The following is a 23505-nucleotide window of genomic DNA, read 5'->3' as shown; positions in this document are numbered from 1 at the left end:
ATTAATGTTCGAGTGCACGTGCTGCAGTGCAGAAGTGTGTACTCGCTATTCAGTTCTGTTTTGGCCTCACTGGAACAGTACTGCATGTTGTAGAAGGGTACACTTGTGCGTATTAGCTCTTTAATGTGGCATTTCACTTTTTTATATGAAAAAAATAAAACTTTCTTTAAGTCTAGCAAGGAGAGGGGGATCCTACTTTATCATAGCATTGTTTCCTGGGCAAAAAAAAAAATTGCTGTCCATGAAATACTGTTGTCCGGCAGAAGAAAATGAGTGGAGTCAAATGATATCAAAGCAGAAGCAAAATTCTCCTTCTGATTCTAGTTCTCCAGCTGCACAGATCCCGGTGCTGTCATGGAGGTGCTACAGATTAATTTTGAACACTTAAAATATTAGAGAAATGGGATTGCTTGCTGCCAGAGAGCTGCTTCCACACCATGGGAGGTGGGGGGAAGGCTGAAAGCATCCTTTTTTTGCTCAAAAGTTATTGGGGGTTGATTTAAGAGTAAAAGGATGAAAAGTGCAGTTGTCATGCGCTGCTATCTTTCACTTTAATGAGCACTCAAATGTAAGTGAAAAATTAAAAGGTTGTTATATTTAGAAAGAGCTGAAGCTGTAGACTGAATGTGTGCTGCACACAGTGGGGAATGAGCGTAAAAAATGAAGGGGGAAAACCCATCTACTTTGCAGCCATGTTCGTTAATTAAAAGAAGTTTGTGAAACTAAATTTGAAGGAAAAAAACCCACCAAAACAAAACAAAACAAAAAAAACCAACCTTCTTTAATTGTGTTTACCCAAAAGCCTTTTCTTCCTAATTTAAATAGCATAAACATCTGGACTAAAGCAATATTAGAATCATGGCAGTAGTCAAGCAAATCTTGTGGAAAATAATGAAATTAGATCCCTGGTGTTGTGACAGAGTAAGGGCAGGATACATCAGTTCGATGTTAATAAAATTTCCATGAATGACTGAATACAATTAAGAAATTGTCAGTTGCGGCAATGAACTTTTGTAGCTCATAGATGTTTGCATCATTTGATTATGCTGGCAATTTAAAATTGTTTGTTAGTGTCTGTGTTGGGATATTAATTATGACCTTTATTACAGCCCACAATTAAACTAGTCATATAGGAACAAGCAGCCTGTGTTGTGATAGGGAAGGATCTGAACTGTTCAGAGTAGGGTCTTGCGATGTTCCGACCATTCACTGATGATCCAAATTGGAAATTATTTGAAATGATCCAGTACTTTCAAAAACAATTCTACGGGGTCGAGTAACCCCTGCAATAAGGAGATTTTGGATTAACAGTTTTTTAACAGTTTTAATCGCGAGCAAAACTGGGAAAACTGTTTTTAAAAATGAGAGAGAAAAAGCATTTTTAACTGTGACTCCAAGATAAGCTTTCTCCTGTTTCAGGAAGAGAAAACAATTATTCATTGGTTAATTAGCTGTAAACAACTTTTTAAAGACACATCCATTATATATGTAATTATTTGAAAAAAGCTTTAATGTTATTTGTGCTAATGCATAATTATTAGTGCTTGCTAAAAGGATTAGCGGTATTTAGATGACCAGTATTGTTGGGAAATATCACAGTGGAGGGACGAGATTAGCATCAGGAAGGCATGTGCAGCGATGAATCAAGTGCTGCTTGCACCCCTTCTGCAGTGACAATGAGCAAATCACACGTGCAGAAACAAAGCATTTCATTCCGAAACCGCACACTTACTGGTCTTTAATATTTCCTTCATCTTCCACTGAAATGTATCACCGCCAAAGCATTTCTATACCCAGGTCCTGTGATTTTTTTTCTTAAACTCCCATGACGTATTTGTCTTTTTTTTTTTTTTTTTTTAGAACTGCATGGTACCTTTATTACTGCAAAGCTGAGTGGCAACTTTACAGTGCCCTCAGCGCATCCATTTAGTAACTATTGATACGTAATTTACCAAGAAAATGTGAAGTCATAGCAAAACTTGTCTAGGCTTCTGGAGTATGTTGACTGGAACACTGTGTACACTCATTAGTATATCAATGAAAGGAATAATATTTTAAACATTTAAATATTTCTAACATAAGTCAAGGGAAACTGCAACGTTTGTCCTAACACACTGCAGATTGTGAGGAAGACATCACAGAAATTAGTCTGAAGTGTCTGTAAGTTATGTACGTGTTTATCAAAAAAGGCTTTGACTTGAAAATGCAAAAATTGCTCCAGAAGAGGCACTTCAGGGCCATGTCAGTGAGTACCTAGGCACGTGAGTGACCTAATAACAACAGTTGTGTTTAAATGGTTACCTTGGACATATCTGGCCAAATAATTTATGATAAGAGATATGGCGTGCCAAGTCCGTGGATTTTTTGTGGTGTTTTTCCGAGCCATGTGCACAAGTGGCTGGCCACAGAAGCGTGATAAATGGCATCGCAGGAGCACGATGGGTCCCCCTGCCATGTCCACACACGTGCTGTAGCCCTGACCTGCAGGCTCAACCTGAGCAGTGGGGGAATTGTTCGCTCTCCATGAATTTGGCTGCTTTTCAGATGCTGCCAGTAGTGATGCTAATTGCTAGCATTTGTGGTGGTTGGGTTTGCAATGCTGCCACCTGTACCATGTCAGGATTCCTGATCTTTTGGGCAGGAAAACACCTCTCGGTTTTCTCTTATGAAGCTGGTGGATCAGTGTTTGACAGCCCTGAAGTGATGATTTTAGCATTTCGGGTCACTGAATATTCTTAATGCTCTGGAGTATATTAACAAGAAATTGTGCACTTTCATTTGTCTGATTTCTTTAGAGTGATTGTTATGTAGAAGCATCTGGGGAATCGATTTTGTTTTGTTTTGTTACAGTTTTAGTTGGCAAAGAAATTATTATAATTCAGGGGATTTGTGTAGTTAAGCATAGATGATTATTTAGAAGATTTGGTTGCTGCAAATCTGAAGCCTTGCAGTTCAATTTACTAATTTATTTTGTGATCTGTGACTAACAGACTATAAATGCAAATAGCACAAGCCCTTTACGGTTTTATCACTGGATCAATTTACTGATGGGCGGATCAGCCACTAAACAGTTCAACACTTGTGATTTCTAAGTAGTCAAACATAAAGGAATGTGTGTGGACTGGAGGATGCAGGGAAGCTCACATGAACGCAGGTTTCAATGGAATTCAGTATTTATTTGTTTCAGACTTGGAACGCAGAAGCCAGACTTTACTGTCCATTATTGGGGTGATGTTTTTTCTCTCATCACATGTGGCAATGAGCCATCATCTCGTTTTGCAGCATGCTCACAGGCTAGAAGGAAACAACTGGTACAGCGAGAAAGAAGGGCTGAAAGCTTCAGTGGGCGCTGCCACTTGCTTTTGATTACATCTCTTTGTAGTTTGTATATTGTACTCCGAGAGCACTGAAAAACTATAAGTTTTTATATTTAGTTGACATTCCCCTATATTTAGGGCTATATTTGTTTATTTAAGTGTATCACGGCTGTTTGTTTGTTACTTGTTTGCCAGCCAATCTTACCACTGATGTCAGCACCATTTTGGAGTTAATAGTAGGACCGTATCCTCCTCCCAGTAAAAGCAGACAACTTTTTCTCTGGTCTCCTGAAGGTCTGGTGTTACCTATTTTTGCAGATCCAGCAGAGGGAGCAGAAGTCCACCAATGGGGTTTCTTTGGACTAAACATTTGGGGTGGCAGATGGATTGGCAAAAATTACTTGTGGAGGTGGGGAACTGCATGAATCATTCCCCCCCATATTCTAAGGAAATTGTTCAATTAGAACACTAAAAACCACTCTGTAATTCAGTAATTTCTCATGTCCTGGAACTGCATTTTTTTTTCTTTAAGTTCTGCATGAGTTGGTACCTTATTATAACAATTGATAAAACTATTTTCAGTGCTAATACAAGTGTAGTGATTCCAATTAGCCAGCAGATGATTATTTAATAAGGAATAACATCCAACCATGTCTTTGCACATCAGCTCCCCTGTCATTTTGCTGTATTTGTGAATGTACATTGGAAGAGTTGGCTACAGCTGGCTTTGAGTGTTCCTGAGAGTTTGTGACACAAACATCAGTTTTTATTTGGTGTCTATACCAGCTGCTGTTATGCTGCTTTGTTCAACTAGATTTGTAGTCATTCAGTCAATTTGCAGCAGAACATAATTTCAGGGGGTCAAATTTTGATCACGAGTCTTAAGATATTGTTGCCACTTTTAAAAAGAATTATCTGTAGTAGCATTGTCTTAAGGTGCATGCATGCAATTGATGTAATCTGCTATTAGTGGTGTTACTTCTACATTAACAGGTAGCATCATGGCAGAAATGGGTGATGTGGGGCTTGCTGCTAAATGTGGCAGGGGTGAATTTTAAACTAGCTACAAGAGAGCTGGGGGCTGCATCATTTTGAACATAAAGAAGAGAGAAGTGATTTCTGAAATCACTGGGAGCAAGGAGCCCATCACCAATAGTTTTACTTCCTTCAGAGTGAGTGTTTCCTGCTACTTCTAGAACTGTACCGACAAGTCTTGTTTAGTTTATAAAGTTACAATAAACCCTGGGCATTGATGGGTCCTGCCACCACCTCATGCAGTGCCTCCTGAACCCATTCCTGCCTGGTCCTGTACCATAGGCATGTGTAGAGGTGAAAGATCCATGCCCAGATCTGGAAGAAACTGTCTGGGTTTTAGGTACAAATCAAACTCTGGATATTTACAGTTAGTAAAGTTTGCAGAATGTCTGGGATGGTGGCAACTGGCTTCATTTGAAGTGCTGATAAACTAGAGTTTGGTCTCACTTGAGACTCCATAAGCACATAAACTCTGCAGAAAGGAGAGAATTGCTTATTGGAAGGTAAATGAGACTGAAGGATTTTTTTCTGTGAGTCTGAACATCTTTGGAGTGTGGTTCAGTTTATCGTGTAGCTGAAAGGGGAGCTTGAGACAATGGCTGTACATGCTGTTACAAAGGTGGATGAATGACTCTACCAAGTGAGGTTTCTTAACGCGTTCTTCTCTTACTAAGTGTTGATGATGTTTTGCTGATTAAAGGAATAAACGCGGTCCCATCAACACACAAAAACAGAACGAAAATATTGAAGTCTGCAAATTAATGGAAAGAATCAGAGAATGGAAAATGAAACAAAAGCTAGCATATTCAGAATGCAATTTTACATCATTTCTGGCAGAAGATCCTGGGACTTTTGTAACTCAATTCTCTAAGCTAAGGACTCAGCCTTAACTCTGATTTTCCTTGCTTTCAGCACTTTGTGTTAAACATTAATGTTATTGAAAATGACTTTTTATCCTTGTGCATTCATGGCTTGTTTGCCTAAGTGTCCACTCCCAAATGCATGATTTCAGTAGCTAGCAAACATCAAAGCAAGATTCTTCAACTCAAAAAGTTATCTTTTAAAATCTTAAATTGAAGATTAGCTTTTTTCTTTTTTTTGTTTGTTTGTTTGTTTTTGGTGAATAATTACTAGAGCATATAATAAACACTACGTAGTTCTTTGTTCTGTCTGCTATATCAGGGGAGATATGCCCTGATTATATCACTTTAATTAACTCTTGCTGTGTTTTACTAAAGTTTGAAGCAGGAAATACAGTCAATGTAAGCACCATGGCATTCAGGCTGCCCAAAACATGTAAATAAAATGTAAGTCGAACTGTTTTGCCAGCCGTTCTTACATCAGCTTTTGAATAGCACATTTTCTTAATTGGTGGTTGAGTAATTTCCATTGTTATGTTCTGAAAATTTTAAATTTTTCCTAATTTTTATAGTGTTTGTAGCATATATAGCCGAAGGGGAAAGTAAACTGGGGACAATGAGTTACCAGTTGTTCTTTGGACAGCTTAGCATATTTCTTTAGGGGAATCACTCCAGTTATTTGCCAAGTTCATATATCTATAATATTATCTTAGATTCAATTTTCCGCCCTTTACTTTTCTTCATTTCATATTTACTTTCTTCTTCATGGTCATCCCATCTAATCTGTCTGCCTGTGCCTACCTAATCTGCCTAATATATCCATGTATCATTTCTTTAATGATTTTATTATTGAAATGACATTTAGCATTTGAGACTTAAGCATACATTACAAAAGCTTAATTCTCCTATTAGTGGATCAAACTTCCATGCTTCTCCCACAGTCAGCCTGCTCCATGAGTTAAACAAGCCTTGTTGAATGTTGTCCAAGAGCTGTAATGCAGATCTATTTTTTAATCTTTATTAGTGAGAGGAAGCCACTGTAAAGATCTGGGTCACTCGTTGTACTGCAGTATTGACTGGAACTCTGGTGAAGATGCAAGATTTTCTTTCACCGCGCAACTTGAATTTGGTCTTTAAGGCTTTGCTTCTGCCACAGAAGCTTAGGAATTAAATTTTTTCAGCTGCTTCTTCCATCCTTAATGAACTGCAGATGTTTTAGAAATTTCTGTGATTTTTCTCTCTCCCCCTTTTATGTGTGTGTGTCTGGCTTTACCAGATTAACTTTTCTTTGTTTCAGCTTCCTTCAACAAAGTAATTGACTTCTCAGAAGTGCATCGCTAGCAGGAACATCTCACAAATTACATCCATTATTACTCTCTCCTTCTTGAGGTTTTCCAGGTGTTTGATATTCCTATAACGGCCTGCCTACCCTTTGACTTTGAGCACTTCTCCCCATACAAATCCTGCTTTTGTTTTCTGCTTAGACACACCAGCAGTTACAGCTTTTTCCATAACTTGGTTGCTTCCCTCCCTTTTCCCCAGACTCCCTAATTTTGGTAGGATCTAGCAAAGGTTTCCAACCTTGTTGTCTAAAACCTCCATTAACATTCCTGTAAGATAGCATGGATTTGCTCAATTTCTTGTCCTGTTGCTCCAATTCATCTTTGTGTCACTGTGTAGTCACGTATCTGATGTAGTGTGACTGTTACTGTAGTGCTTGCAGTTCATGTCAAGACAAGTCATGATGTGTTGCCATGTTTCTGTATCGGGCCTTATTTCATATTTCTCCTAAATGCTTTTCTGTGCTTTTATTCCTTATGTACTTTCAAATAATGTGAATTAACTTTTTTTTTTTTTTTTTTTTTTCCAACGAGCTCTCAGAGTCTGGGATGAGGCTGACAAATATGCAATTACAAACTCAAATTCTGGATAAAAAGGCTAGTTATGTGGTGTTAAATGGCTTATATGTAGAAATGTTGGGTCTGTGGGTTTTTGTTTATTTTTTTTTTCAGATCAAGCTGGTGGTTTGCTTAAAAGATGTTGCTAAAGATGTTTCCATTGTGTTTCTCTAGTGAAGCATAGCTAGCCAGTTAAGCATGTTGTACAGGCACTGAATAGCATAACATTCAAGGTACGTTTCATTTTAGGCGTATTTCTGTGTTTCTTTGTCCTGACACAGGCTATGTCAAGGCGATAGGGAGATAGGGAGCTGAATTGTACAGTGTCGTGATATGTTCAGCTGCAAGGTGGCCAGCAGTTAAGTTCCTTGGCAGTAGTCTGTAGTGTTCTTTTCAGACTTGACAGCCTGCAGTTCAAGTTCATTGACTTCTTGTGGACAGGATTTGAGTACTTGACCAAATTAAAAACTAGCATTGTTAGGTCTGTACTTCTATAGTGCATTGCTCTTCTACAGAATTCAAATACTCGTTTGCATGCTTTAAGTTGACAAAAACAAAGAAGCAAAGCAAAAGAGACAATTCCTACCAGTTCGTAAGTAAATTGATGCTGAATAGCGAACCTCATTATTCCTGGACTAATTTCTTAAACAAATGAAAGTAGGTGAGCCTTCCTCTTTTTTTTTTTTTTTTAATTTTTTTCTCCTCTCATTTAAGAAAATAGCATGATCTCAAGAGAGCATCTTTAACTAAGAGAGCATGAGTGCACGGAATGACAGTTACAAATAATTTTATACAACAGACAGACAAATTGTGATGATTGTCTGCACTAAAAGAAATAAATAAATCCTGGCCTGAAAGACTACAGTAAATCACGAAAGTGATCTCAAGTGAACAGAGATAGATTTCTGGAATACGGTGTGCAATGAAACCACTGACCTCTTATACAAGGGTTCATGTCTTTTTCTACAGAAACAGATGGGTAATAGCATAATGCTGAAATCATGCTCTACATAATATGGACCTAGTGATTGCAGACCTGATTGCTTGCCATATGGTTGCTGAAGGGTTGAAGAGAAAATGGGATGATATGCAAACCCTTAAAAGCAACATTTTTATTGAATGGCCATTACATTAAAACCCAAACTCTGCAAATGAAGGAAAGAACTGTGGTGAACAATGATGAAATAACAAAACAATAAAAGAAGAAACACAATAGCATGTATTTGTTTTCAATATGCAAAATAATGCTCCTCATTTTTTTTTGTCATTTTGCCTTGTGTTATGAGCATTCGGTGGAAAGTTGGTGGGACAATGCTGCCTGCAGGGCACAAATATAGCATATTGGAGAACTGCAGTATTCACTAGGTCAGACAGGAAAAGAAAATAATCGCTTGTCTCAAAGGAAAAGCTTCTGAGTTAAATGTTAACTGAAATATACAACTTGGATGCATACAGCACATACTGAGAGGCCAGTGGAAAGCCTTCACAGGACTTATCAAGACAGGCTTGATGTACTCTCCCTCAAGAATGAAGGTTGGTTTTGCCTCTAGTATTTTTTCTTTTATTGTTAAATAGTGATTCATTTATCTATTTCTTTATTGACATCTGCCAGTAGACTTGCTGATATAGTTAGAGAAAATGCAAAGAGCTGATGCGTCCATTTTCCCTTACTGATATATAGTTGTCTAGAAGAGCTTCTTTGTGGGGAGACAGATCTCAGCGACGGGGAGGAGGTTATAGACAGATCTCAGCGACATGACCACAGCTTCATGGCAATGCTCATGTGCATGCTGAAGATAACTTATGAGAGCATGGCATGATGCCAATGATGTCATGCTTTTGAAGTGGATTAGGGATGGAAACAGTGCCTGAAATCCGCATTCACTGGGCTTTTATTACACAACACTTGAAGGGCAGGCTTGGGATAGTCTCTTCTGATCCATTAGTGGATCACTCTGCTTTGCCACCATGGGCTGATATGGGAAGAATACCCAGTGGATGAAAACTATAAACTCAACTCAGTCTAGCTCTCATAAAGGTTTAGTGTTTGATAACGTGAGCCAGCAGCATCTCACTGGCCTTTGCCTCTTCTGGAAGCTCAGTTGTGCAGGAGCATACAGATCACTGAAGGACTTGCTTTGTGTGAAGGAGACCTTATGACTTCGAGTCAGGAAATGCCAGAAAGATTCATAACGTGACATTAAAACATCCCAACAGCGATTTTCACTGGTGGGAGATGCTCCTCATCCTGCATGTTCAGTGTCTGCTCTCTGGTCTGCACAGACACATGTAGAATCAGGCAGGTAAGCAGCTCCCTGTTCCTTTTAGCGAGTACAGCATTCTTTCGGTCAATGTGGATGTGCTGCTTCACACAGTAGTACTATAACAGCTGAGTCTTTCCATGTTTCTCCTCTCTACATTGTGCTGCTTAGGAGCTTCTGAGACCAAGCCAGTAGTAATATAGCTATCTGGCTAATCGCTGCTAAATACAGATTGCTTTTTCTTGACAGGCTTGTCTGAGGCCTCCCATAAATCACAATTTGTTTGACGGCAAGAGTGAAAAATGTTTATTTGAACACTTATATTTAAAGAGAATGGGAATGTCAGGATCATCTCCGGGACTGTCAGACTTTTCTTTGGCTGCCCACCTCAGTTTTATTTCATTTGGAGGCCTAAAGACATATGGCAAGCAGCGTATTCTGTGATTTAAGGCATGTTAACTATGGCACTGCAGGTTTTCATGAGACGAGATTTCCTTCAGCCTACCAAGCTGATTCTCATACTTCTTGACTAGTGACATGTTGGCTGTGTGGCAGCAATAAGTTTTGCATAACTTTTAAGAGCCTGTGCTGACCTACTTAACAGGCATCCACTGCTACATAATGTATTTAGGTCAAGTATTGTGTTTGAGCTTATCATCAATCTTGTAATAGTCCAGCTCAGTGTGAAAGCCACAGGTACCCAACTGATGCAAACATTCTATAGGGTAGAAAATACTCTTGTCCTGTTCAGAAGGGGAGGGTGGTTGTCGTGGTGCTGTAGTTTGTTTGCTTTTTTTTTTTTTTTCTGGAGAAGCATCGAGGAGAGCCGATTCTGCCCCATCTCTGCCTGTGCTGTTGCACCACTGCTTTGCCTCCTTGTGCTATGTGGTTCAAAGGACATCCAAAACTGTCTGTAAAATGTGATTTTTTTTTTTTTTTTTATAATGGCTCCTTTGTCTAGACAGTACATATTCCAGTTTAAAGTCTGTTTTTACTGTTTTTCTACTGTGCCATGGTACTGTTTTTCACTTGCAATACAACAATGTTGGCTTTTTTTGCACTGTTGTACGCTGTCTGTAAATACAGGAGAGGCCCCTTGCAAGTAGACAATAGCTGAGAATCATCCTTTTGTTAGCATTTAAAATAACTGTTTTGCAGCAGTTGCAGTGCATGCCTTTAAGGAGAGCTTTGCTGTGGCTGCCCGGCTCCGGGAGGTGGAAGCCAGCTCACTCCAGATGCACACGTGCACCTGACTTCTGTCCCTCAGCTCGGAGATGTGCAACCCGACTGCGGACTGAAGAGACCGTGCTAAGCAGTCCTTTTTGAAATGCAATATTCTTCCTTCCTTTTGTTCCTGCGGTGGTTGCAGCCGGCGTTCTAGCCCACACTTTGGGCAGACTGTTAAAGCATGTATTTTAATAAAGCAATGCCAGCGTACTTAGTCATCCATATAATATTAGCACAGTGCACATTGGTTCATGCAGTAAATTGTTGCAAAGTTATATGACATCTTAATGCTCTGACAGGATGTGAAAGACAATAACGCTGCTGAAAAGACCAGAAAAGGCCATTTATAGCTACTGAATAATATATTAGCTTTTAACACTGTGTATATGAGTAAAATAAGATAAAGCATGAAACGGACAAAATAATTATTTATACCAGATGTAATATTTTATCAGAATCAGAATTATACAACCTCTCAACGTGGTGTGAACTGTTTTTGATATGGTATTCATTGCCTGTAAAAGCTGTAAATGCCTGCAGTCTGAATTTGACTGCCCTCGGGGCTGATGGAATGCCTTCACTTGGGAGGAGCTGCAAAAAAGTTGCTCTGGAAGAAACTCATTGACCTGTTGTGGACATGCAGGGATCAGTCCTAGTGCCAAAAATGTTCTGATGCAGGGATCTACGATCAGCTTCTAAAATGTGCAGGGGGCACCTGTATTAAAATGCTTTGCACAGACAAACTATTGCAGAACTGGAAATCCGTATTGCACTTTTTAGCAGTGTATTATGATGTATGAACTGGGAAGGAAGAGTTGCATAGCAATGAAATATGCATGATAAGAAGTCCAATTTATACACAGGTCCCAAGAGTTTGGCAACTTCTGTCCTGTGCTTTCTTTTTAAATGCTGTGCAAACATTGTCAGCTCGTATGACAAATTAGTTTGTGCTATCTTCTTCCATATTCCAAACAGAACTTCCATGACATTATTTGTTTCTTTATTTAAATACTCTTTTTTTTTTGGAAAGGAAAAAAAAAAAAAGAAAAAAAAAAGAAAAAAAGAAAAAGGTAATTGTAGTTTGTACCTTTTTCACAACTTCACTCTGAGCTTTCTCATTTTGTGGAGCTTAAATTACACTTCCATTTAGCTGCAGCATGCTTTAATTTGTGTTGCACCTGGATATTTTCTACAGGCCTCAGTTGGCTTACAGTATAGAAAAACTGCTTTGAAATGATTGGCTTTACTTCTGGCTAAACTTAACAAACAAAAACCTTCCAAAAACCAAAACAACCCCGAAGTTAAACATTATTAAGACTAGATCTTGATGATACTCAGAAACATGTTTTTCTTTTTTTTTTTTTTTCCTGCAATGAATTCTAAAGTCTTCCAAATTCAGCAATAGTTTCTTTACTATCATTTCATTTCAGTTATAAGTTCTTTGCCTTGAGTTTACGAATACCAAAATGAGAACGAGTGGGTAGAGGTGAAATTCCCTCTGTCAAACAAAAAGTTGATGGGAGAAAACTGAGAGGCGGTTGTATGCAAAATAGAGACACTTTAATGTCTGCTTTTACACTCATTTATTGCACGTGTGGCAAGAGGAGTAGCTCTTGCTCAGGATAACATAAATAACTGTAGCACAAAAAGTTTTAGAAAACTTACTTCAAATTACAGTGTTGTCTTAGGGAAACCCAGGAGTGATGCAAGGTGTACGGTGATTCTTTTCAGTTCTCTGAAGTCAAACAAAGAAGCTGTTTGTTTGAGGGTGATATATTTCCAAAGCTGTTCCTTCAGCCATGTGTTAGGTACATGCATTTTCTCACTCTTCTAAAGGTATCCATGCAGCTGAAAGGAAGGGAGGGAAGAGGACAACAATGGAAGAACATCCTTCAGATATAACAAACTCAGCAGTCTTTATAGAATAAAGTTTTGAGTGGGGGCTAAGCATGATGTTGGAAAATTTGCAAGAGTTTTTTGTTTTTTTTTTTCTTTTTTCTGTATTTGTAGAGATTTTTTTCTGTATTTGAGAGATTTGTAGAATTTGATATGTGCTAGGAGCACGTCCACTGGGCCAGCTGGTGGAGAATGAAAAGCATTCTGATGGGAGCAGCTTCAGAGTGTAGTCCTGAATTTTTAAACTTCTGTTGCAGGTATGTCTGATTCCAGAACATAGGGCAAAAACATTAGTGAGATATTTTCTGTTACAGAATGATGTTGTTGGGTTTGGTTTTTTTTTTTAGATTTTAATTACAGACTCTTCCTTTAAATTTCTTAGAAGGTAGGGAGTGCCTTCTAATCTTTTAGGTGTCTTTTTTCCTTTTGTATTTAATGAGTCATCAGAATATTGATTGATCATTCTCCAAACATTTTGAATCACTTGAAAACATTTCTTGCCATGATGTTATTTATAGTGTTCCACTAAATTAAAAAGTGCTACTTTTCCCTTGCAGGTACATGCATCATTTATAGTCTAGCTTCATTATATTCTGTACTGTATAAACTCCTGTAGGAAACTGGTTATGTAACGCTCTCGTGTCATTACATTTACATGCATTAAATTCCTTGCAGAATCATATTCGCTGTAACAAAAGGTTCATTAGCAGGACAAAAATGCTTAACTTGGGAAACTGCTGGAAGAAGTGAGACACATTTTCAGGCTGATATTGTTGATATGCAATTATATATTATGTACAGAGTTGATCTGGGATTAGTTAATCCCAAATGACAAGTATAAATGTGATTCAAGTTGTTCATTCAAATCTCTTTCTGTAGTTATAACTTTGAATAGAAGTTATCATCATTAAATCTACAGTGTGTATATAAAGGCGACTCACTGAAGTTAATAGAGCAATGCCATTTACACCACATGGGAGCTTTACATATATACTAGCTCTTTGCAAACGGCAAATATAGAAAAAAAGTTACTTGGTGCACCTTATTTACATGTGCAACTAGTGCAAAATGAATTTATTGCCTCGGTTCTGTTATGCATTTAAATACGTTCTTTATTCTTCCACTTGCCATCCGTTGCTGTTGAAGCATAATCGTGGGTGCTTTCAGAAAGAACAACTGGGCACATTCTTCTGCACAGTGTCATAGATCTGCCTGAACCAACTTTGGAAATTGATCATTTTATTTTTGTTGAAATGGCAGTTAAATAGGAGGAATATATCAAGAGTTAAAACTTCATTACTGGAGAGCAATAAAAATGCATCAAGCCTGGAATATTGTCTAGAAGATCAAATTTCTTGGTTATGTTGACACTTTAAAGAAATATGTTTATTTAACGAATAGGATTTCTATATGCTGGTATACTACAGTGATAAATTGCATTCTAGTTGGGCTATCTTTGGTGTTCTAATTTTATTGCCCAACACTGGGCTGTTGCTGTACATATGGAAGTCAACAGAAGAAGGAGAAAAATAAGAGTAAGGAAAATCTGCTTTAGCCTTTCTTTGGTACTTGATTGGAACTACCACAGAGCACCTTTTGAAGTCTGACAATGTTAAACTGTATTTGTAGACAATTTTTCACTGGATTCTAGCAATCTGTGATCATGTACAGATGTGCTAGAAATAGCTCAGACAAACTTATCTGCTGGTTGTTTTTGAGCTGATGGGAAATGGGACACTTTGAGTTTCATGAAAAACTGGAAACAGGCACACAAGTCTCCAGACTTACATTTGTGATGACTTACCTAAATGTAGGTATTATGACTGTTTCCATAACCTGCTTATCTTCTGTACAAGTGTAGATCTACCTGGAAAACAATATGATGAATGTCTAGTTAATCCCAACGCAGAGAGTTAGTCAATTTCAACATACTGCACAATGATTGCTACTTGTTCCTGGTTGCTTTTGTTTTTGTTTTTTATTTTGTGGATGGTTTCCCAGGTTGACTTGGTGTAATGATAAGGAAGGACAAAAGCCCATTTGGCAGAACAGAAACTCTGTCATTACTCAAACTGAGAGCACCAATCTCTACTCATGCTCTTCTGCTACTGTATTTGAGTGCTGAGTAGTCTGTGGCTAGTTTCCTCTAGTTTCAGCAATGGGGGACATTCTTGTGACATGATGATGATGTGTCTGCAACATGAATTCTCAGTGCTGTATACCACATACCTGTTGACCACCCTTGCAATTGCTGAAAGACAAATAGAGAAGAGTAGAAATCTTAAAAGATGAAGTGTTTACTCCCTGTTTAATTCCCAGCCTGGACTAGTCTTTCCCATGATCTAAAATTTGCAGTTCTCTCGTTCTTCTGGTGAGTTCTCAGTATTGCTGGGTGAGTTGGCATATTTCCACAGAGCAGGCAGAGGTGGTACAATGGATTTTGCAAAAATGCATCTTCTAGAAATACTTAAAAAAAAAAAAAAGAATTAAAGTTTGTGAGGAGATAGAGTTTTCAAAGATATTCAAATTTTGTATTTCTGCTCAAACACGCATTTCTATCTTTTGGTTTCAGCACCTGCTTGATTTTCTAGATTCAGTGTTTGTGCACATTACTAAGGTTCAAAATTATGACTCCCATTTTGAGGGAAAATGGTCTATTGCATTGTGGGAAAGCAGAGAGCTCTCTTCAAAGGTATATAAATTAATTCTTTTCATTAGAGGAACAGAGGGAGAAAATGTGAAAATCAAATAAATTCAAATATGTTTAAAAAGGCTGATAAAAGGCTAAAGGAGTTACATAAAAGAGGCAGGAGAAATTTCAGAAGTACATAAGACACTATTAGCTTTTTACTTCCAGCTTTCAATCTGTGTATTGATGTCGCAGCCTCAGTTGCAGTGCTGTATTCAATCTGCAGGAGCCAAAGGGGCTGCAAGTGTAACAAAAGCGAGTGGCTGTGCATACAGCTGCAGAACAAACCAGCAGCTTTGTTTTAGGGCAGGAGGCACAAAGCATCAAATCTGTGTGCTTATGGTCTGCGTTGGCACTGGTGTGGCAGGTTTCCCTGTGACTCCAGTTGAGCCACGCTGTGTGCATCAAGGAGAGGCTTTAGCTTCAGCCCCAGTGTGGGCAGAGATGGGCTGTAGTTCTGTATTTGCTCTGCAGATAGAAGGAGTAAGTCCTGATTTTGAGTTCATCCATGTTTAGCCTCAAGCTGAGAAAAGCTTAATGTGCCAGACGGCTGAAATTCAGTGTAATAAACATGTTCAATGAAAAAAAAATCCCGTGTAGTCAAATTTATTGCAAAATACCACTTTAGGAGTCTGCTGTTCCCCTCTGCCCCTTCCTTTCCTATCAGGAGTAGAAGCAGCAATCAGAAGATACAAATGTGTTAATTGAAATGCCAAAGTAAACCCAAAGCCAGAAAAGTCTAAGAAAAACAGGTGTCCATTCTAAAGCTTGGGCTTAATGATTGTTAAAAAATAAGTACGATTTTCCATTAAAATTATCACTTTTAAGAACAGGTATTTTTCTTACTAAACTTTGAGTAAAAAGTCAGGCCTGTTTCACAGAGTATACAGATGTTTTCTGACAAAAGTTTGATGTGTTTTACTTTGCTTTTTCTAAGAACAAAGTAAACATTTTGGGGGGCTTCTTCCTTTGCAGTTTGACAAGATGCTTTGCTCATGTCAGTAGACTTCTGATTGCTCAAAGAAACTGCAAGCAAAAGAATGTACTTCATCCTTTTGATGCAGACATTTGATGCAGTATTGCTAGAGCAGAATAGATGAGATTATTCATGATAACTTTTTAACAAGCTGTGGGTCTAAGTGGGAGAGCTCTGGGGAAGCTCAGGCTGTTGGAAGTGCTACCAAGCAGAGGTGACAGTGGACTGCAACCTGCCCTGGTCTGTGGGTCCTTCTGTGCTCTGCTGGGTGTCCTGCCAGAGCTCTGAGCCTGAGAGCAACGGCATGCACTGATTTGGTACCTGTAAATCCAGGCCTGGCAGGGTGTGTGCCCACTGCTGCTGCCAGGCAAAGATGTGCTCTGCGATTGGCGGTCAGGTTCTCAAGGTGCACTGCATCTTTGTAAGGCAAGTTATTGCTGTCAGTTATTGACATTCACATTAGTAAAGCCGAGAGGGTTTTATACTAAACCTCCTACTTTCTCATCTTATTGAATTAGTGTTTTTTTGAGTGCATATCTGCATGTTAACAGCATAATGTTTTTTCACGGCAGGAGAGTAATTTCCTAATTCATTTGTACTGCCGAACATTCTTCACTCTAGTTATAAAAGAAATACAATGGGTTTTAGGTTTTGTTTTTAAATGCCCTGTAAACCTCGAATTAGAAAAGTAAAGCTGCGAATTTATAGGGTTATCCCCTTCTGAATATCTCTGTAAACCCTGATCGCAAAAGCTATAGTGAGTATTTTCTTTAGAATCAAAACTTAGCAGAAAAAGAGAGTACATCATTAAAAACAAATCCTGGTATTGGTACAGAGTCTGGCTTTATGTATATAATATATGTGTATTAGATTCTAAATTTGTGTTTAAATAGCTTGCTTCTTTCACATTACAGTCTTCCCTTCCGAGCAAACACTATGTGTGATTTGCTTTGTATATTATGTGTATGGTGCAGCTTGAGCATCCCATCACAGTGAGTCAGGTGTAGGACCTCATGATGATGATCTCTGCATGTCTGGAGTTTGGTTTTCTCCATGAGTATTTCAGGAGGATAAGAATCTCATAACTCTTAAAGTAAGCTAGGAAAGGAGGTGAGTGGAATTATATAAGATTATGAGAAGTAGTCAATATGGATTCACCAACGGGACATCGTGCTTGACCAGTCGGTAACTTTCCAGCACATCAAAATTGGCTGGGTAGAATAGCAGACAGCAGTGGATGTTGTATATCTTTACTTCAGCAAAGTCTTTGACACTGTCTCCCATAATATCCTTGTAGGTAAGGTTAGAAAGTGTGGAATAGATGAGTAGATAGTGAGTGAGATTGAGAACTGGCTGACTGGTAGAACTCAGAGGGTTGTGGTCGGTGCGTAGTATCTAGATGGTGGTGATCCCAGGTGTTGGTGCTGGGTCTAGTCCTCTTCAACACCTTAATCAACAACCTGGATGCTGAGATAGAGTCCACCCTCAGCAAGTTTGCTGACGATACAAAGCTGGGAGGAGTGGCTGACACACCAGAAGACTGTGTTTTCCTTCAGTGAGACCTGAACAAACGAGAGAATTGGGCAGAAAGGAAGTTTATTAGGTTCAAAAAGCCAAGTGTAGGGTTCTACACCTGGGGAGGAATAACTGCATGCATCAGTACAGGTTAGGGGCTGGAAAAAAGCACTGCAAAGGACTTGGGTGTCCTGGTAGACAACAGGTTGGCGATGAGCCAGCACTGTGCCCCCATGGCCAAGAATGCCAATGGTATCTGAAAGTACATTACAAAGAGAGGCCAGCAGGATGAAGGAGGTTCTTCTCCCTTCTACTTTGCCCTGAGGAGGCCACATCTGGAGCAACTGTGTCCAATTCTGGGCTCCCCAGTTCAAGAAAGTGAGAGAACTGCTGGAGAGATTCTGTTAGACGGCTACAAAGATGTTTCAGTGCCTGGAGCATCTCCCATGTGAGGAAAGGCTGAGAGACATGGGACTGTTCAGCCTGGAGAAAAGAAAACTGGGGGGGGATCTTATCAATGCATATCAGTATATAAAGGGTGGGTGGTAAGAGGATGGGGCTGGGCTCTTTTCAGTTGTGCCCAGCGATAGAATGTGACAGAGAATCAGGACCACATGTTGCCATCTGCACACGAGGCAAAACTACTTTGTGAGCACTGGAACAGGCTGCCCAGAGAGGTTATGGAGTCTCCTTCTATGGAGATATTCAAAACCTACCTGGATGCTTTCCTGTATAACTGCTAATGTAGGGAACGTGCTTTTGGCAAGGGGTTGAACTTGGCAATCTCCAGAGGTCCAGTCCAACTCCTAGAATTCTGTGATTCTGTAAGAGCCTCTGCAGATGCAGAGTGAAAATCCCACTGATGGTGGTGGGAGTTTTTAACTGACTGCTTTAGGCTTTTCTCTGCGAGCATTTTTAGATGATTTTTTGAACTAAGAATGTGAACTCCTTGATACTAACCCAAAACATTCACTGGATTCCTTCTGTCCTTCCCAGATTTAGATTGACAAGCCTACAAACCAAAAGGAGAACTGCAGGGAAGTAAAACTGTGCATTGTGAATAAGAAAGCAACTTGAGTTCTCTGCCTCTCTTGTGCTTTGCTGTTACTCTCAGTAACGGAAGCGACGAAGCTGGAGCTGTTCCGATCCGTAACACTTTGCAAGAAGGGGGAAAGCAAAGGGAGAAAACAGTGCATGAAGAAAGTGCCTTGGGAAGGGCTGTGACAATTGGCTGAGGCTTCTCTGCCACGCAGCAGCCCTGTCTGCACTGCTGGTTGTGAAGGGGAGCTGCTGGCTGCATGGAAGGCAGTAGTTCTCAGCTGGGAAAAAGAGAAGCAAATCCCCACTGGTCACACCCCCAATGGATGGCACCCAGCATCTGATTTTGTTTTGCACTGCTTGTTTCTGGGGGAAAAAAAAAAAAAAAAAGGAACAATAAAGAAGTGCATTAAGATCTAGAATTGCAGAACAGAGAAATGAAATCAGTTTGTCACAGTAGATTTTTTTATTGACATCTTTAGTTTGTTTTGATGTCTGTAATTAAATCGCTAATTATGTGTTTCTGTTGCAGTGGTCATGCTTTTATTACATAATTGCTGCAAGTTTTTCTCTCACCACTAACAATATTTACTTAACCTTAGTACATGCTAGTTACATACTTCACAATGTAAAAACCTGGAAACAGAGTTATTGACTGTTACGATTAACGAAATCAGAGGGGTTTGGATCTGTTGCCATCAATTAAATACGCTTTGTGGCAAAGGACCAAAAAGAATTAAAGGATGAAAGAATTGCGGTCAGTAAACAAAAAATATTATTTCAACACCATTTGAAAGAAATAAAGCAAAAGCCAATTGTAGGAGATAGGATTACTACTTGTTTTTTTTTAAAGGGAGAGGGGAAAATAAAGTTTTGCCTCAGGTGATAAAATAATTTTTAAAAATCATTTGTGCCCTGATCCTTTTTGCTTGCTGCTGTGTTTTCTCAGGAACTGTTTGATTTGGTGAGCTGCAATTCAGTCACCTTCCCTTTTGTTTCCTCGTGGCTTTTTTTTTCTTTCTTTCTTTCTTTCCCTTTTGAGTTTAGGCATAATTTTTGTCAGTGTATTTCAATGTATTCATTAATTTTTATCATTTGTTTATTTTATGCAAACCATAAGAGACATTTTTTCCTCAGTGAAGATTGCCTCTTTATTTTATTTTGAAATATTTGTATATTTATTTCATTAAATGAGATAATGCTTTTTCTTATTAACATAATTTCCAGTACATTAAACATATTTCTCCACAGACAGAATAGAGGAATCAGATTAAATGACAGTTAAATCACTTGCAGCAATTTCAACTGTTAAAAGAAATAAGTGTCTCTGTTTTCTTTGTGATCATGAGATGTGCTGTAAAGGGAAATGAAATACTAAAGAAAGGAGGGAAAACATAAAGAAATAATGACTAACTTATTGCAGTAATACCACTGAGAGAAGAAAAACTCCCTACAAATAAAAGGAAAAATAATATAGTGGTTTTGAAAGTTACCAAAATTCATTTCTTATTGATGAGTTCAGCACGAGCCTAATACTAAGTGAACTGCGGGGGAAAAAAAAAAAGAACAAACCAAAAATCAAAACCAACCCAAACAATGCCATAAACTACCGATGATGAAAGAAGAAATAAATACTTTGCATTTAGGGGACTATTACTCTAAATGCCTTTAATTTTTAAATAATGTGTATTTTGCCATCTTTAGGGAAGGGGTAGGGAGAAGAAGCAATTATTCCTTTGTAAACTAACTGTGTGCTTTGCCTGTGTGCTTGCTAGGCTGGGTAGGGCTTTCCAAAGGCCCTGTGCCTCTGCTGCAGGGTTGTGCTGTCCTGAGCAGGTGTGGGGCTGCAATAAGGGGAAGCTCACTTTCTGTTAATTCTTATTTTGAGATGTTCCAGAATTATAATGATGTATGTATTTGTTTTAATTATATTTTTATTATTACTTTAATTTCCAGAATCTGAAACAGCTGCTTTGAAGAGATCTTTCACATGAATGACTAGGCTGTGAATTGCTAAGGTAATGCTCACGTTATTGCTTTGCCTCCAGACAAGTTTCCTCTGTTTATGCATTTAGCTGTAAATCAGTTATTTTTTACCAGTTTTATGTACCTGATCTTGTGGTTCCCTGTAATGACCAGCCCTGTATTTGTATATCTGAGTGTGTGTGCTCTGCAACTTGGAGTGCTTTACTCACCAAACTCAGCTTTAAGTCAGAGAAGGGGCTCTGTCTAAGTCAGGGATGGGGCTGGAATAGGAACCAGAGGTGAATGAAAGGGGATGCATTTAATTCCATGCCATAATATCTCTGAATTAACTGAAAAAAAAAGAAAAAAAAGATTTTAAGAGATTTTAAAGATCCTCATTTTGCTGTTTAATGAGTAAAGAGGGAAAGCAGTTTCACTGTAGTTTCTCTATGCCGTGCTGTGATGCAGGATGCAGGAAATGGCAAAGTTGTAAGGCTTTCACTGCACTGTTTGCTGGTGCCAGAGGGCAGGCTCTGTCCTGCTGCGTGTTGCTCCTGCCTGCTGCAGCTGGGGAGGATGCTGGCATGCAGTGCACGCGGCCTCTGCATTCTGTGGTTGGTGTCCCATGTGTCCTCATTTGTCATGCCAAGGGGAGCTGCCTGGGAATGGAAGTGGTGATGGAATTCAGCAGTTGAGGATACTCACTGTCTGTCATTGACCTCTGCAGACAACAACCATAGCAGAGTCTGTTCCTGCTAAGCAGGATTGCATCCCATGCTACTGCAAAGGTGCAGCAGCTGAGCCTTTCTCAAAAACAGCTCCAAAGTTTGTGGTGGGTGTGGGCTGAGAGTTCCCTCAAGTTCTGCCCTAAGATATGTATACGTATATGTATATGTATATGTATATGTATATGTATATGTATATGTATATGTATATGTATATGTATATGAAAGAAAGCTCTGAAATACTGAAAGTACAGCTAAGTGAAAGTAAGTGCACAGAAATGTTTCTTATGATGGTGCTTATACTTACAGCCTTCATTACCATATTTTCAGAGGGTATAATAATCATTAATGTGTTTATTGTGCCCTTGTGAGTTAGGGCAGTAATGTTATCCTTCTATTAAACACACAGGGAGCTGAAACACAGGCCAAGTGCTTTACTCCAGCTCTCGTAGGAAGGCTGCCAAAGACCTGTTCCTATTTACTGGATTCTCTTCCAGGATCTTGACTTGTTTCCTTATCTTTAGGTGTTTGTTCAAAGTGTCTAAGTTAGGAGATCATTTGTGCTAGGTTTCCTCTAAGGCCAGAAAAGAATGGCAGAGATTTCCAGAGGAGAACTGTGATCTTTGTGCATTTACAATCTTTCCCAATGGGTGTTGGAGAGAGTCTAAAAAAAGCCATACTCCTCTCAGCACAGTATGCTATGAGACTTACGTCTCTCTGCTCTGGATGCCCACTGGTGATGCTGTGGTGTTCAGTACCACCAAGAAACAGAACATGCACGTCTCTGACAAAGAACCAAGTGCACTTCTAATTCAGTTAATTTCTAAAGATCGGTCACTGGGCTTGTGAAATGATGTGTGAGTGTAATTTTGAACAATGGGTACCTGACAGTTGCGGCAGAAACGAGGAAGTGAAAAAAGTCCCTCGATGGGGCATGAGCAGGTGTTCTCCCTGGGTTTTGTTGGCATTGAGTCACACTCTACATGGCCATGAAGCTCTTCTCACTCTGAGCAATTATCCTGCTTGGTCTCAGAGGTGTACTGGCAGCACGATCCAGATCCTGTGTTCTTATCTCAAGAACTTCTTTAACATAGTCTGCATCCCTGCAAAGTAATTGGACGTGTGTAACTTAATATATACAGATGGTCCCTGTGAAATAAAAAGGATGAATACATAACGTGTAATTGCGCTAAAAGTGACAGCGGGTTTTGAGACTTCGGGTAATAAAAGTGTGTGTGTAAAGCTACCTTCAGAAAAACTATTTTTTAAATAAAACAGCAGTGAGAAAAACTAGTTTCAGAATCGAGCAAGTTCATAATTTGCCTATTCTGTACTGAGGCTGTTTTTCTTCTTGTGACATAGCGAGAAACAAAATCACTCCTTGACCAAAAAGTGCATGATGCTAAAGGTATCCTCAGAATAACATGATTTAGTTTTGAGAAAATATTAAAGCATGACTACATCAGACTTTTTGTGTTATATAACAGCACTTTTTCTATTCCACATTAAATATCATTTTCAGATTTCTCATCTTGCATGATATTGCCTATTTCATGCCTCTGTCAAACTGGCTGAAACAAGCTCTTTTCCCTGAACTCGAGATATTTGTGGATAAAGGATTATTACCTGTGGTGTATTTTAAAGGACAAATAAATTAGAGCATTGTTTAGGCAGACTTGCAGAGGCAGACAAGCTGTTCTGTCTCTTGTCCGATGCTGCAGCAAAGGTCTGTGTCAATATGCAGAGGGGCTTTAAGAGCACTGGTTTCACATTTTTCTGCTTAGATCAGTACCTTTAAGTTCTCAAGCACTCTACATGCTGGAATATTTTCTTGTTCCTTTTTCATTTGTTATTTTTGTGTGACCTGTTCTACTTGTTGTATGGCAATATTTTAAAATTAATAGCATATTTACTTATTGATAGGATATGGAAATTCAGATGTACTTAACGATGTTACTAAGCTCTGGTGGGAAAGCATGTGGTGGTGCTGTCATTCCACACAGCTTTGTGGCTATGCTGTACCTCCCTTCTCTGGAGATGGGCTGCTGCTGAGGTCACAGGAACACTTGAGGGCAGAAGGGTGGCTTGGGAATCAGGGCTTTT

The 23505-nt window shown here is 39.0% G+C and overlaps 1 long non-coding RNA gene across 4 annotated transcripts in view; it reads left to right on the top strand.

Annotated features, from left to right (window-relative positions):
• The window catches only part of LOC149918813 (uncharacterized), a 351326-nt gene that overhangs the window by 98715 nt on the left and 229106 nt on the right, over window positions 1-23505 (top strand). For all 4 annotated transcript variants that reach the window (XR_016464602.1, XR_016464601.1, XR_016464604.1 and 1 more), the window contains exon 2: window positions 20669-20730. This is a non-coding gene — a long non-coding RNA (uncharacterized LOC149918813). The remainder of the gene's footprint in view (window positions 1-20668; window positions 20731-23505) is intronic.

This window comes from Phasianus colchicus, chromosome 2, assembly GCF_987193195.1.
Source record: "Phasianus colchicus chromosome 2, bPhaCol1.hap1.1, whole genome shotgun sequence".
Taxonomy (NCBI): Eukaryota; Metazoa; Chordata; class Aves; order Galliformes; family Phasianidae; genus Phasianus; species Phasianus colchicus.
The sequence above is the reverse complement of the archived record's forward strand: the minus strand, read 5'-3'. Positions and strand labels throughout refer to the sequence as shown.